The sequence below is a fragment of the Beta vulgaris genome, chromosome 9 (genome assembly GCF_026745355.1).
Source record: "Beta vulgaris subsp. vulgaris cultivar EL10 chromosome 9, EL10.2, whole genome shotgun sequence".
NCBI classification, from domain to species: Eukaryota; Viridiplantae; Streptophyta; class Magnoliopsida; order Caryophyllales; family Amaranthaceae; genus Beta; species Beta vulgaris.
In genome coordinates this window covers 17,076,322-17,090,520 of record NC_079210.1, presented here as the reverse complement: position 1 = coordinate 17,090,520, position 14,199 = coordinate 17,076,322, and the positions used below count along the sequence as shown (strand labels likewise).

At 33.9% G+C, this 14,199-nt stretch overlaps 2 long non-coding RNA genes across 2 annotated transcripts; one reads left to right on the top strand and one right to left on the bottom strand.

Moving 5' to 3' along the window:
* Positions 1 to 4,748: 4,748 nt before the first annotated feature.
* Positions 4,749 to 8,984, bottom strand: LOC125493333 (uncharacterized). The gene is made up of 2 exons (XR_007269877.2): positions 8,258 to 8,984; positions 4,749 to 5,087 (listed from the first exon to the last, which is right to left on the bottom strand). It is a non-coding gene; the product is annotated as an uncharacterized LOC125493333 (long non-coding RNA).
* A 1,041-nt stretch (positions 8,985 to 10,025) lies between these two features.
* LOC125493220 (uncharacterized) lies at positions 10,026 to 11,094 on the top strand. Its single transcript, XR_007269733.2, has 3 exons — positions 10,026 to 10,529; positions 10,631 to 10,856; positions 10,947 to 11,094. It is a non-coding gene; the product is annotated as an uncharacterized LOC125493220 (long non-coding RNA).
* The last annotated feature ends 3,105 nt before the right edge of the window (positions 11,095 to 14,199 follow it).

Here is a 14,199-nt window from a genome sequence, read left to right as displayed (position 1 = left end):
TTATTTAATTAAACATTTGAAATATTCAGTTTCGAAAAACCTTTCTGGATACTTGATAATACTTGTATAATATAAAGTATATAACCTTGATAAAAATCCTTTTTCCTTGCCTAAGTACCTTTCCTAAAGTGTGCACATCCCCAAGTTTAGTATTCCTTACTGAGTCTATTACGAGGGGTTACTACCTTGTCCACATGACTTATACAAAAAGTACATAGGTAAATAATATAATGGCTACCATTCTTGAAAATAAGTAACAAGCCATTGCATGGGTAATTAATATTAATAGTTACCATTCTTGTTAATAAATAACAAGCAACTCTTTATAATTTCGATCATAAAAGATCATATATCTAATAAAAATCCTTCTGAAATAATCATCCTTTAAAAAGAATAATAATTTTTATAAACTTAGCCATATAAAGGCATAAATTAAATAAAATAACTCGCTCAAGGGGTAACCTTTGAAAAAAATTAATAATTCAAAGACACTCCTTTTTAAATATTTAAATATCAAACTCCTTGTAAATTAAATGAATATAGATTCAAATATCAGACTTTATAATAATATTGAACTAAAGGCATAATTCAAGTGCATAATAAAATTAATAAACATTCAAACATGTTGATACAAAACACGTGTAGTTCATAATAAAACTTATAAAAACATGGACTTGAATCCAAAATATTTTCCTAAAAACATGATACTAAGGTTGCAAAAACACTTATTAAAGATCAACATATACACGCACCTTGAAAACTAATAATTACTAGGGAGAAAGAGAAAGGTAGGCTAAAAGAGAGAGAGAGTTTAAACTTGAGAAAAGAGATTTATTTCTCAAATTTGGTGTGAAGAATATGATGGGTAGAGACCCTATTTATACTAGTTGGATAAGTAGAATAGGAATAGAACTAGGATACTAAAAGATAAATTTAGGAAAAAAGATAAACTAATCTAGCTAAGATCTAACTAATATTTACGATTATCCAACGAAGAGTAGGAAAAGATATAAATTATCCCATAATACATAATTATAAAAGGTAAAACAACTAAAAGATAAGTAAAAAAAAAAAAGAAAAAAGTAACCTTATAAGTAAAATTTTGAACTCAAATGCCGTGAAGCATGTGCCCGCCATTGGTTTTTATTTTTTTTCTTTTTATAAATCTTTTTATTTTGAAATTTGTTTAAATCTTTTTCTTTTTAAAAAAAAATCTTTTCTGATTTTCTTTTAAGAAATATCTTCAAATACTAAACTAACGACTTGGATTATAATTTGTAAACTTAGGCCCAATATTTATTTTTGATTAGAGTCTATTTAAAAAATCCGTATTATGTTATAAAAGCCTATTTGAAACCTTCATTATTTATAATAAACCTCTTTAATAATTAAAATCCTTTTAAAAATTATAATTAATAACTTACGAAGAATACGGAGTATTACATTGACCAATGTCGATCCAACACATAGTGCATCTTCTTAATTACTTATGTAACACAAAACTATAGACTATATAATGTAGGTAACTTTTAGTGAATTTTTTTAACACTAGATTGTTAAACTATACTTAAATATAAAGTTAATAAAATTTCCATTAATTAAATAAAACATGGACAATCATGATAAAATATAGTAGCATATGACAAGGTAGTATGCTAATATGAGTTATACGTAATGTAGGACGAACATATGAATTCATTTGGCTAAAAACCGAAAACACTAAATGGCAAAATAAATGCCAAAATTTATTTTTAGCACAATTACTAGTATTAGTATAGTAGTATCATTGATTATACTGTTTGCACTTAATTTCGGCAGATCCTACCCCCGATTTTTTTTTTGCCTCGGATACCATGATTAGCCTAAGACTGGACGGTTTCCAGACCGTCTCGCCAATGTGGTAGATTAATTAGGTTGCGAAAGGGGGACTTTTTTTTGGTAAGGTAATTAATCTTGATTAAAATTAATAGTTCTGGCATAAACAAGACTGTTGAAACTTATATCAAGTTCGATAATATGATTTATTAATATAAGCTTGATAGGTAGCTGAAGTTGGTTTTGAAAATATGAACATGTAATGGAAACAATAAAACTGAAACACATATATGAACAGTAACTTACTTTAATTGAACTTGAATAAACCTTATAAGGGATGGGTAATATGAGTAATATATACTTTTGAGCGTGTGACTTTTTCTCCTTCTTCAACTGAACAAAAAGACTTTCTTCCCCAAATTTCCTCTTTCTTCCCAAATGAACCCTAAATTCTGAAAGAATGCAATACGCATAACAATAATGAGTAGCTTCATCTTCAAGTTTTAAGAAGAATTCAAATACCAGTTTAGGTAATGGTAGAGTATATTGTCGACATCGATTCCATGTAGTAGTCCAAACTACTTGAAAATTCAACCACAATCAAGGAAAATACTTCTATGGCTTCCCAATATCTCGCAATCGACTTATAGCTGGTGAGAATTCCAATCACCGGCCTCATTTATGGTACTGACTGCACCTTGATCCGTACTTTGGGGTGTTCTGCTATAAGTCGTAGTTAGGGCTGTTTGGTGCACCAGAACTATAGTTCAGGGTGTTGAGGCCAAATTTACTTTATATTATGGACGTATTGTCTGTTATTTGTTTCAGAGTTATTTGATGCATATCAGATAAATTGTTTACGTCGAACACCGATAAGACTTTAGATGAGTTGTTGCATTGTGCACAAGTAGAAATTGGAGACTTGAATTTTGGTTGCTGCTTGATTGGAGCTTTTGTACAGTTTTGCATCCTTTGGAGTAGTAGTATAGTACTTTGTCTTTTTAATTCCTTTGCTTTACAATCTTCGGGTAAAATTAGGAGTAGTGACATGCACTTTTGTTTTTGTTTTGTTTTCTTTGATTGAAGCTTTTGTTTTCTTGTCTTCAGGTGATTAATATCGATTGTCTTGGTTTGTTCAGGTGATATACCTGATGTTTGGTGATGATTAGTTAGCGTTTGAATTCTTGCATAAAAATTGTTAGTAAAACGTGTTCCTTTTTGTTGCCTAATTAAGCAATAATCACTTAGCGAAATCTTTTACTTTATTGTCCTATTTTTTTCTAGGAAAATCCTACGGGCTATTACTTTTGAATATTTAAAAAGTAAAAGTTCCTTTATTGCAGATAATGATATTGAGCACAAGGTCCTCCAAATGGAATCATAAGGCGGGGAATGAACTCATGAGCCGAATGAGTTGTTGAATTTTGGATTAAAAGTTGGGTTTGTCTTTTGAGAACTTTGAACTCATTTTTAAGTAACTCAATTTTGGATTCTTCAATTTCTCACTTATTCATTTCCTTTTCTTTTCGTGGAGTTGGAGGCTTTGGAATACCTCTGATTGCATTGATAAGTTGATTATCTACAACCATTTCATCATGTACTATCTTCAGTCAACAAAATTAATTTTTTCCCACCACTTGATTTTGAATTCACATACTAAAGACATAGGGAGTAGTGGTGAATACCATTGAGTAATGTTCTAAGACCAACACTCTATCCATGACATTAAACTCTTTACAGAATAAGATTTTTGTGAAATATGGGGTATTGGTTTGTATATGTGTGGAGAAGAACTAATATGATTTGTTTGCTTTTGAAGGTTTACAATGTATTGAAGAGGGGGTGGGGGGAGGGTTTGAATTGAGTACTTTTGGGAATTGGTACTAAATTCAATTTTTTTATTGGAAAGTAAATATGCTTAAGTATACTGAATAATTTTTTATTGGGAATTGGGTACTTCTTAAGGTATACATACGCTTAAGGCAAGAAAATACTTAATAGTGATTCTAAAGTCTGACAACCTTTTTATTGGAAAGTACCTACAAATTTTTTTTTCCCGAATTTTTTTTGTAAAACAACCAGCTCAATCACCTTACAAAGTATCTGGTACCCAAAAACTGTTACCCTGCTTAGTAGTGTTTTAGATATGTAACAAATAGATTTCCATATTAAAAACCTTATTGTTTCACATTAAGAATAACACAAGCAATTCCTCTAAGAATATTCAACGCAAATATTACATGAAAACATAAGATGAATCAAATAAAAGATCCTATACTATCTTCATACACCTCAATTTTTGAAGCTTCCCTTGAACAACAATCATATACTCTTTTCCTCAAACATATTTGAGAGAGCCTCCTAGCTTCAAGTATTGGAATAACTTATTGGCTACATAAAAAACATCATAGCATAACAAATAGTCTTTGACTATTTTAATATACAATAAGGAACAATTAATTTCTCAACTTTAACCTAACAGCTCATAAACACCCGTAAAGAACAATTGTTCCCCACAACTGTTTGTCCTCATTTAAAACCCTGGGGACTTAATAAGTTCCCCTTTTTTGATAATGACAAACTCTTTGAAGTTTCTTGCAACCAACAAGATTGTATAAACATATACTTCAACCAAAGCTTGAATACTCATTAAAGGAGCCTACTTGACACAAGACCCAAAAGAATGAAATAGTTAACTATTTCAACTGTTTTCTCAAACAAAAAAAACCTAACATACCTTTTTTTAGACAGACTCAATCTACACTAGACTTAGGCGCTTGAACTTTAACCAATTTTCCCCCTTTTGGCGTCATTAAAAAGTACGTAATGAAAGAATCATTGCACATAACTTATTGCTTCATGCAAGAATAGTAGCATCCAAGAATAGTCATTATGTTGCAAGAAATCAGGTTAGGCATGCAAATCACAATCCATTAACCAAAATTCAAATTATCCAAGTATAAACTAGCATGTCAAATAAGAACCCAAATTACATAAGAAATTATTTTGTAATAAGGGGAAAATAATATTGCATAAACAAATATCAGAATGGGAGGGGGGAAACAGCTGGAAAAAGCATTCACTCCTCGTCATATCTTCATCCTCTCCTTCTAAGGCATAATCATCATCGTTGTCGTCATCATCATCATCATCATCATCATCTTCTACTTCTTCTTTGTTGGAGGTGGAGTGAGAGGAACTATAACCTTCTTCATCTTCCTCATCATCATCTTGATCCTCTTCCTTAGGATCAGCATGAACACAGGGATCAGCTGGAAGACGAGGATTAGTAGAATTAGTACACCAAGAGCACTAGGAAGTTGAGCCTTCACTAGTAGAAAAAGGACGATTTGCGTCGCCCCATTTGCGTCGCATGAAAGGCAAAACGATGCATAAACATAATTTGCATCGCATGCTATGAAGCGTGTGACGCAAAACATCAATGCATAAGCAGCAAATACGAGCTATGTGTGTCGTACCTTATTGATGTGAGACACATATAATTCATGTACGTCGGACACTGAGGCCCATCCGACGCACATCGCTGCATAACGTCTGCGTCGCACTTATCTCATGTGCGTTGCAAAAGGATAATTTGCATCGGACCTATTGGCCCATCCGACGCAAATCAACCCACAAGACCCAACTCACTTTTTTTAAACATAACACCTCTCTCTCCTTTTAAATTCCTCAAACCCTAAAAATAGGCCCTCAAACCCGTGTGGCCGTGTCTCCCTCACCCTCTCCCTCAAACCCTCAAATCCTCTCTCTCTCACTCTCAAAGCCGTGTTTCTCTCTTTCACTCTCAAACCCTCAAACCCTCTCTCTCTCACTCTCAAACTTGTGTCCCTCTCTCTCTTACCGTCAAACCCTCAAACCCTCTCTCTCTCTCACACTCTCTCTCTCTCTCTCTCTCTCTCTCTTCTCTTCCTTCTCTCTCTCCTCTCCCTCTCTTCTCTCTCTCTCTCTCTCTCTCTCCTTCTCCCACTCAAACTGCCACGCCGCTCCGCTTATCTTCGTGCGCCATTTGAAGATCTCGAGTATAATCGTAACGAATTTCCAGCGACTTTTCGAGATCTTCTTCGAGTATAATTTCCGGCGACTTTTCGAGCTTCTTCTTTGAGTCTAATTTCCGGCGACTTCTCTCTCACTTTGACAGGTTCGGTTTTTTATTTTATTTTTTCAATCTGATTTTATAATTTTGTAGTCTATAATTTTCTGTTTTCAGATCTACAATTTTGTTCTTTCATTCTTTTCATTGTTTAGATCTAATTTTCTGTTTTCTTTTTAGCATTTCTGTAGTCTATTTCGTTTTTATTTTTTTTGGATATAATTTTATGTTTTCTTTTTATAATTTCTGTAGTCTATAAAATTATACATTTCGAGCTTCTTCTTCGAGTATAATTTTCGGCGACTTCTCTCTTACTTTGACAGGTTCGGTTTTTTTATTTCATTTTTTCAATCTGATTTAATAATTTTGTAGTCTATAATTTTCTGTTTTCAGATCTTCAATTTTGTTTTTTCATTCTTTTCATTTGTTAGATCTAATTTTCTGTTGTCTTTTTAGCATTTCTGTAGTCTATTTCGTTTTTATTTTTTGGATATAATTTTATGTTTTAATTTTCAGATCTGAAAATTTATTTTTTCATTTTCAGATCTGAAAAATAAAACGTTCTAGATTCTGTTCATGCATTTGAAATTTATGGCCTTTTGTGTTTTTATTTTTTATATATGATTTTTTATTTACTTTTTTCGGCATTTTTCCTAGTTTAGGATTTTCTTTTTAATTCTCTGAAATTCTTATCTTCATTTGAAGATCTGTGGTTGTTCTTCTCGAAGTCAGCTGCTCGGAAATTTCGGCATTTATCCTAGTTTAGGATTCAGTTTTATTTTTACATTTTTTTTACATTTGCAATGTAATTTGTTTACCTTTGGTTTACATATTTTTGTCTTTTATCCTAAATTTTGTAATACATATTTGATATTATTAATATAAAATACGAGTTTCCAAATTCTTTACATTATTACTGTTCCTTTAGTTTAAGAATTAGTATATAAAAAAAACAAATATAAAGGTGAGACAAAAAACAACAAAAATATAAAGCTGAAAGTGGACAAAATTTAAAAGCATAAGATTCATCTGCGTTGCATGTTGTGTTGTGTGCGACGCAGATGAATCTTAAAGGAATTGTCATTTGGTTCAGACTGTTTTGTTGGTTTTAAGAGCTATCTGCGTCGCACCTTATGTATTGTGCGATGCAAATCGCTCATTTGCGTCGCACCGTATGCTACTTGCGACGCAAATGGTTAAAATATCTGCGTCGTTTCCTGATACGACGCAGATCACTTATTGGTAATTTGCGTCGAGACCTGTGCCGTCGGACCTATGTCCGACGCAAATAGGGGTCTCAGGTCCGACGCAAATCGACGTTTCTCTACTGGTGCTTTACTTCTAGAAGGGAGAGAACCAACAACTCAATCTCAACTAGTTTCTTCTCAAGAACTTAGTGACGTTAGACTTGTAGGATTTGGACATATATCCTCACTCAACTTATACATTTTATCCAGTGTTTTCTCTTGGTTGTCCAACCTCTCAATTACAACATTATCAGAACATGTTCCCCTATCTTTTTTTTCTTCTTCTTTAGTTTTTTCTTCTCAACTGGTACTCTTAACTCCTTGAACCTTAACAATTCAAGAATCATCCAACCTTTCTCCCTGAGATCTTCTATGTAAACACTGATTGGAAACTGTTTTCTCATTGAGAGGCATCTTTTGCTGTTGAAGCAATAGAGTGATGATTGAACCATAAGTTAGGGGGTGGTGAGAAAAGGAGAAATAATTCATTATATGATCAATGATGAGAGCAGGGAGATTGATCTTGATCTTAATCTTTTTTTTATCATTAAGTAAAATCAACACCATCTCCATGATGTGAACTGTTCAGATCCCCTTCCCTGAGCCCTAGGTATTAACACTTTATTGCAAATGGAGCGGAAGACAAGCACAATGGGTTCACGCAAATTAGAAAATTGATAGCTGGCCTTCTTGGAGTAGGGAACAACAAACAAAACTTATAGATATCTTAAATTGTTACCCCAACAATAATATGCCAACCATTCTCAACATACTTATTAAACCCATCCCTAGGTATATCAAGACCACAGAAGATACAGACAAAGATACTTCACTACCAAACACTGAAGAACCCGAAACATATCCGGAAATTGTTTCAAATTAACATAGAATTCCCTAACATCATCCACAAAGGCATTCTTAAACCCTTTAAACAAAGGCATCCAACCTTGAAATTCTAATAATTGACGCACTCTAGATAAAGCAGGTAAATGAAAATAAACATCCTAAGTAGAACATCTAAACAATACACTTATTTCAATAATAGGAGTAGAGCTAGTAGAAACAGGAGGTTCAACAAATTTACCTTTTGTCGCTCGGAGAGGTCTGGTTGATACCCCTTTTCTCTTGATTTCCCTAGTAGAAGCAACAAACTGTTCCTCAAAAACTTCTTTTGTTTCATCTTTATAGAAAGATATAGTGACTTTCCTTCGCCTTTCCCTAGTAGAGCTAGTTAGAGACCCTTGTGAGAAGTAACAACTAGATATTCTTCCACCTTTTAGTCCTTCTCAAAAGGAATCTCAGTAGAAAATTTTCTAAAACCCTTTGAACAGTGCCAATAACATGTTCCCTCTCAGGAACAGCTCCACCCATCTCTACGGAAATTAGGTTATGAGAAACAACAAATGCGATTTGATTTTCGGTTAAGGAAGTGGTTGGAGGTTTGACAGTTGAGGTAGTGGGATTAGGTTCATTAGTGGGAGGATGAGTAGGAGATGAAACGATGGAAGGGGGTGGTTGTGGTGGTGGAGGATAATTTTGTGGTATAAGAGGTTGATTTTGTTGTGCGGTGGTGGTTTGAGTTTGAGTGGTAGAGGGAGGATTTTTGGAGATAATTGTGGAGGAAGTTGGATTTTCAATTTGAGTAATAGAGGGAGTTTTATTTGTAAAAGAAGGCATTTCATATGAACTTCTTGATTTTCCTCCTTTCTTTCTTGCACTGACCGATGATTTCTTCCCCATTGATGAAGAAAAAGAGAACCTTGGAGAAATCGTTTTTAAAGAAAGAGAAGGATACATACACAGACACATACGTACACACACACACACTCTCTTTCCGTTTAAGTGCGTTTCCAAAAGATCTTCCCTCTTTTACTTTCTTCCTTATTTGGAATTATTTGTCCCTTTTTACCCTCCCATGTCTCTATCATATGGTCCCCCCATTACATTATTAATTCAATTTTATTCCCTTTCTCTCTCCTACTTTAACACCTTTTTATTTGTTTATTTATCTTAACCCCTTTCTCTCTCCTACTTTACCCATCCCACACCCCACACAACTTGATTCTCATTGGTATCTGTTAACAGTAACAAGGAAGATCTTTAGGAAACGGAGGTAGTATATATATATATCTATACATACATACATATATATATATATATATATATATATATATATATATATATATATATATATATATATATATATATATATATATATACATACACACACACATATATATATATATATATACATACACACACACACACACACACACACACACACACACACACACATATATATATATATACATATATATACATATATATATATACATATATATACATATACATACATGTATATGTATATATACATCTAGGGCGCAGGATCACATGAGAATGCTCCTTACATGAGAAATGAGAATGAATCTTAACCACACGATTGGATTAGAGTTACAAAACTTGTTCACTAGGGTTATATCCCTGAAAAAAAATTCAAGCCCAAAAAAACAAATTTTTTTTTTCGAAATATTTTTTCTAATTTTTGTTTTTTTGGAGTTACATCAGTTTTTCATTAGAGTTACATCACTTGATCATTCGATTTATGGCATGTAAAATCCATTCTCATATGAACTCACTCATATATATATATATATATATTATATATATATATATATATATATATATATATCATTGCTAGTGCAAAAAACAGAAGGGCTACGATTTTCTTTAAAACTATCACTCACACCCCTTCACTTGCCTTTTTTTGACTTATATATGTGTTGCGTTAGTCTATGCATTATTGTTTGCTAATATGAAATATAATTGGCAGTAATGGCTCGTCCATCGGCAAATCGAGAAATTCTTGTGTTATGGCATTCACTGAGAAGGCGTAGGCTAAAAATATTGTTGTTGTTGTATTTTCTTATGATGATATTGATGATGTTGATTAGGAGGCGTAGACGTAGACTATATAGAGAGCCTTGTTGGTATGATCCAATTATTTGATCAAAACATTTGATTAATATGATAGATAGAAATGATACTTTATGCATTGAACAACTGAGGATGGATAGACATTGTTTTAGAGTTTTGTGCTCGTTAGTACGAGAATATGATGGATTGAGGGACACTAAGAATATGAGTGTGGAGGAATTGGTTGCAATCTTCCTACATATCATTGCATATGACGAGAATAACCGAGAAATCAAGTTTGACTTTCAGCGATCACAAGAGACAATTAGTAGACACTTTCATAATGTTTTGAGAGCAGTTTTAAAGCTTTTTGGAGAGTCTTACTAAAGAAACCTCAACCAATCCCCGAGGATTGTACAGAAGAGAGATGGAAATGGTTCAAGGTAAAGGACTTTGCCACACTTTAATGACTAATTACAATAGGCGCACTTTAGAAGTATGACTATTATATGAGTCTTTAACATAACTATCGCTTGTATTATAGAATTGCATTGGTGCTTTAGACGGGACTTACGTTAAAGTAAATGTGCGCGCCACTGATAAATCACGATACCGATCTAGAAAGAACGACATTTCAACAAATGTTTTGGGTGTATGCGCACCAGACATGCAATTTATTTATGTATTAGCCGGTTGGGAAGGCTCAGCTGCAGATGGTAGAATACTTCGAGATGCACTATCAAGACCAAATGGGCTTAAGGTTCCTCGTGGTAAGACAAGTTAATCGCATTGGATTGTTCGTAGATTATTTAAGTTGTGTGGATATTTGTATGACCCAAAAATATTTGCTTGTATAATAGGTTGTTATTATCTTGTTGATGCTGGTTACAAAAACTGTGAGGGATTCCTAGCTCCATACAGAGGGCAACGTTATCATTTGCAAGAATGGACTAATCCACCAACAAAGAAGGAGGAATTATTTAACATGAAGCATGCATCCGCAAGGAATGTAATTGAAAGAACTTTTGGTTTATTGAAAATACGATGGAGTATATTAAAACATCCATCAAATTACTCAATTGAAACACATACAGACATTATCATTGCATGTTGTTATATTCATACCTCATTAGACAACAAATGAGTTACGAGCCTTTTGAAGCTGAATTTGAAGAGTATATGCGATCCATCGAATCGGATGTCAATGTCGATGTCATAGATCTGAAACATCAACACAATGGACTAGATGGAGAGACGAACAGACGGAGGAAATGTGGGATCTGAGAGGAGAAATCAAGATTGATGTTTTGTTTGTTTTTTTATATATGTTTGTTGTTAATATAACTTCTATATGTGGTTGAAACTCTTTTTAAGTTGTTTTTCATTTTAAGATTTGAACAACAATGTATGGCTTTTTTATTTATTAAATCTTTTTAGCATGCATGCTACTATGTATTTGAATTTATTTTCATTTTTGTTATAGAATGTGGTATATTATACTAACTATGTTTTGAATAGAAGAAGAAGAGCAAGAAACAGAAGACTTTGATATCGGCCAAGAAAAGAGAGAGGAGAGTTTGGTCTGCAGAGGAAGAAAAAATATTTATCGATCTAATATATGATATGAATGACTCTAGTTGGAAGGTGGACACCGGTCACAAAACAGGCTACCTTGCATTTATTGAGAAGGAGATGGCTAAAAAATTGCCTAATTGTGAGCTTAAAGCCGATCCTCATCTCAAATCAATAGTGAAGATCTTGAAGAAACAACTTAGCTATTTGCTAGATATACAACAAAATGGAAGTGGTTTTGGTTGGGATGATGAACAAAAAATGATTACGGGAGATAAGGATATATTCATGGAATGGGCAAAGGTAATGATTTTTGAATGTTTGGATTTTATGATTAGTTACATGCTACTACTAATTTTAGTTGCTTCTTATAAAATATCTTTTTTATGTTGTTATTATTAGAGTCGTGATGGAGCTGCCCCGTTGTATAGAAAACCAATGGTCCACTATGATAAGTTGGTTGAGATTTATGCTAATGATTTAGCAAAGGGAAGCAAAGTTAAGGGTCCTGGCGATCAATCGGAAACTAAGGAAGACATATCGACTTTGAATGTAGATCAAGGTAATGTGGATGAATCTGCTTCCCAAACTCGAGGAACTAATACTACCCCCGGTACTTCAAAGCAATCTCTGAAGAGGAAGGCAGGTGAACTTGATCCACTTGAAATTGAGTTTTTGCAAATTTCCAAGTCAATTACGAGTTTGTTGGAAGCGGAAAAAGAGAGCGCTTTGGCTATGAAGGATATTACGAAGGCATTTACACATGAAATTAATGTCCATGAAGAAACTTGTGATAAGAGAAAGAGTCTATTCGAAGTTCTTTGCACACTTCCTGGCCTAAGTTCGGACCAAGTTGTGAAAGCCACTCGTTTAGTTGGTCAAGATATCGCAAAAATGGACCTTTTTCTTGCTATGCCAGATGACTTCAAGGTTATTTTTGCTTAACAAGAAATTGATGGAGCAAATTAGATGTTAAACAATCTTCATACCTTTTGTCTTTTGTCTAAAAAACTGTAGTTTATTATTATTGGCAGTGGTATAAAACTCTACCTATGTTGTTATTTTGTTGAACATTGGTGAAATTGAGCAAATTAGAACAGTGGTATAATTGAGTGTGTTATGGTTTTTGTTGAAAAAAAAAAAATTGGGATGATGCTGGCAGATTTACATTTTTTTAGGATGATGCACTTTGATGGAATTTGCTCATGTGATAGCGTTTTGAGCTCAAACAATAGCAGGTTATATAAGAAAGTAAAATAACTAATGAGTTAATTGAGCTCATATAATGAAATGGGTAAATTTGTAATGAAGCAATATATTCCTTACTTAAGTACCTCATACCAAACATGGGAAAATAATATTCCCAACATAATCCCACTAACATACCAAACAAGGGATTGGGATATATTTAATGAATTCCCACCTTCTAACTCCCATTCCCAATCCCATCCTCTAATCCCCAAACTCCCAATCCCTCATACCAAACGCCCCGAAAGTTGTTTCTGAGGAGGATAAAGGGTTTCAGCGTTTTCTGGATTCTAGCCAGTGTAAGTGTAACAACATTATGCGATATGAGCGTGTATTCGACCTAGGTTATGTCAGTACTAGAGGATTTGGTAGGTTTTATGTTCTTCGCATAACTTTGCATATTATCATTGTATTATAATAAATCAGTAGCATTTTAGTAGTTTAGGAGTATAACTGATAAATTGTGAAATTCTATACTTGGAATGCATATAATTTAGGATTTTTTCACCAGGTACCCCTGTGGTTTTTCAAAAGTCATGGGGTATCCCTATTTTTACAAAAATGCACCAAGTACCCTTAGTAATTCCACAAAATACATGAAATACCCTTAATCACTAACGTTGTCAAGTTTTCGTTAGTCATTAACCTTAATTAACAATTTAAACCGTAATTAACCCCTCTAATCCTAATCCAAAAACCCTAAACCTAACTCTAATCCCCTAACACCTAACCCTACCCTAAACCCTTACCCTAATCACCCAAACACCCCTTCCCCCACCCACACCCCTTCACCCCCCGTAGCCCACCCTCCCCCACCCCTGTTGCCACCCCCATCCTGCACCCGCCCTGCCCCTCCCTCACACCCCCCGTAGCCCACCAACCCCCGTAGCCACTCCTTTTCCCCTTCTCTCATCTCGCTGCTTCCTTCAACAATGTAAACGAAGAAATGCTCTTCTTAATCCTCGATCACCTTCCCAACGATGCAAAATCATTCTCTCTCACCTACAAATCATTCTATTCTACAGTCGCAAAACACAAAAAATCCGTGAAATTGCTCCGACCAGATTACCTCCCTTCTCTCCTTCACCACTACCTTTTTCTCTCTCATCTCGACCTTTCTCAATGTTCTCGTACAACAGAACCACTGATTCAAACTGCATCGTATTCTTACTCATACCTTTGTTCCGTCAAGATTTCATTGTGTAAATTTGTTACTAGGGATGGAGTTTCTAATTTGGTATCAAAATGTGTTAATTTGGTTGAGATTGACTTAAGTAATGCTACTAAACTTAG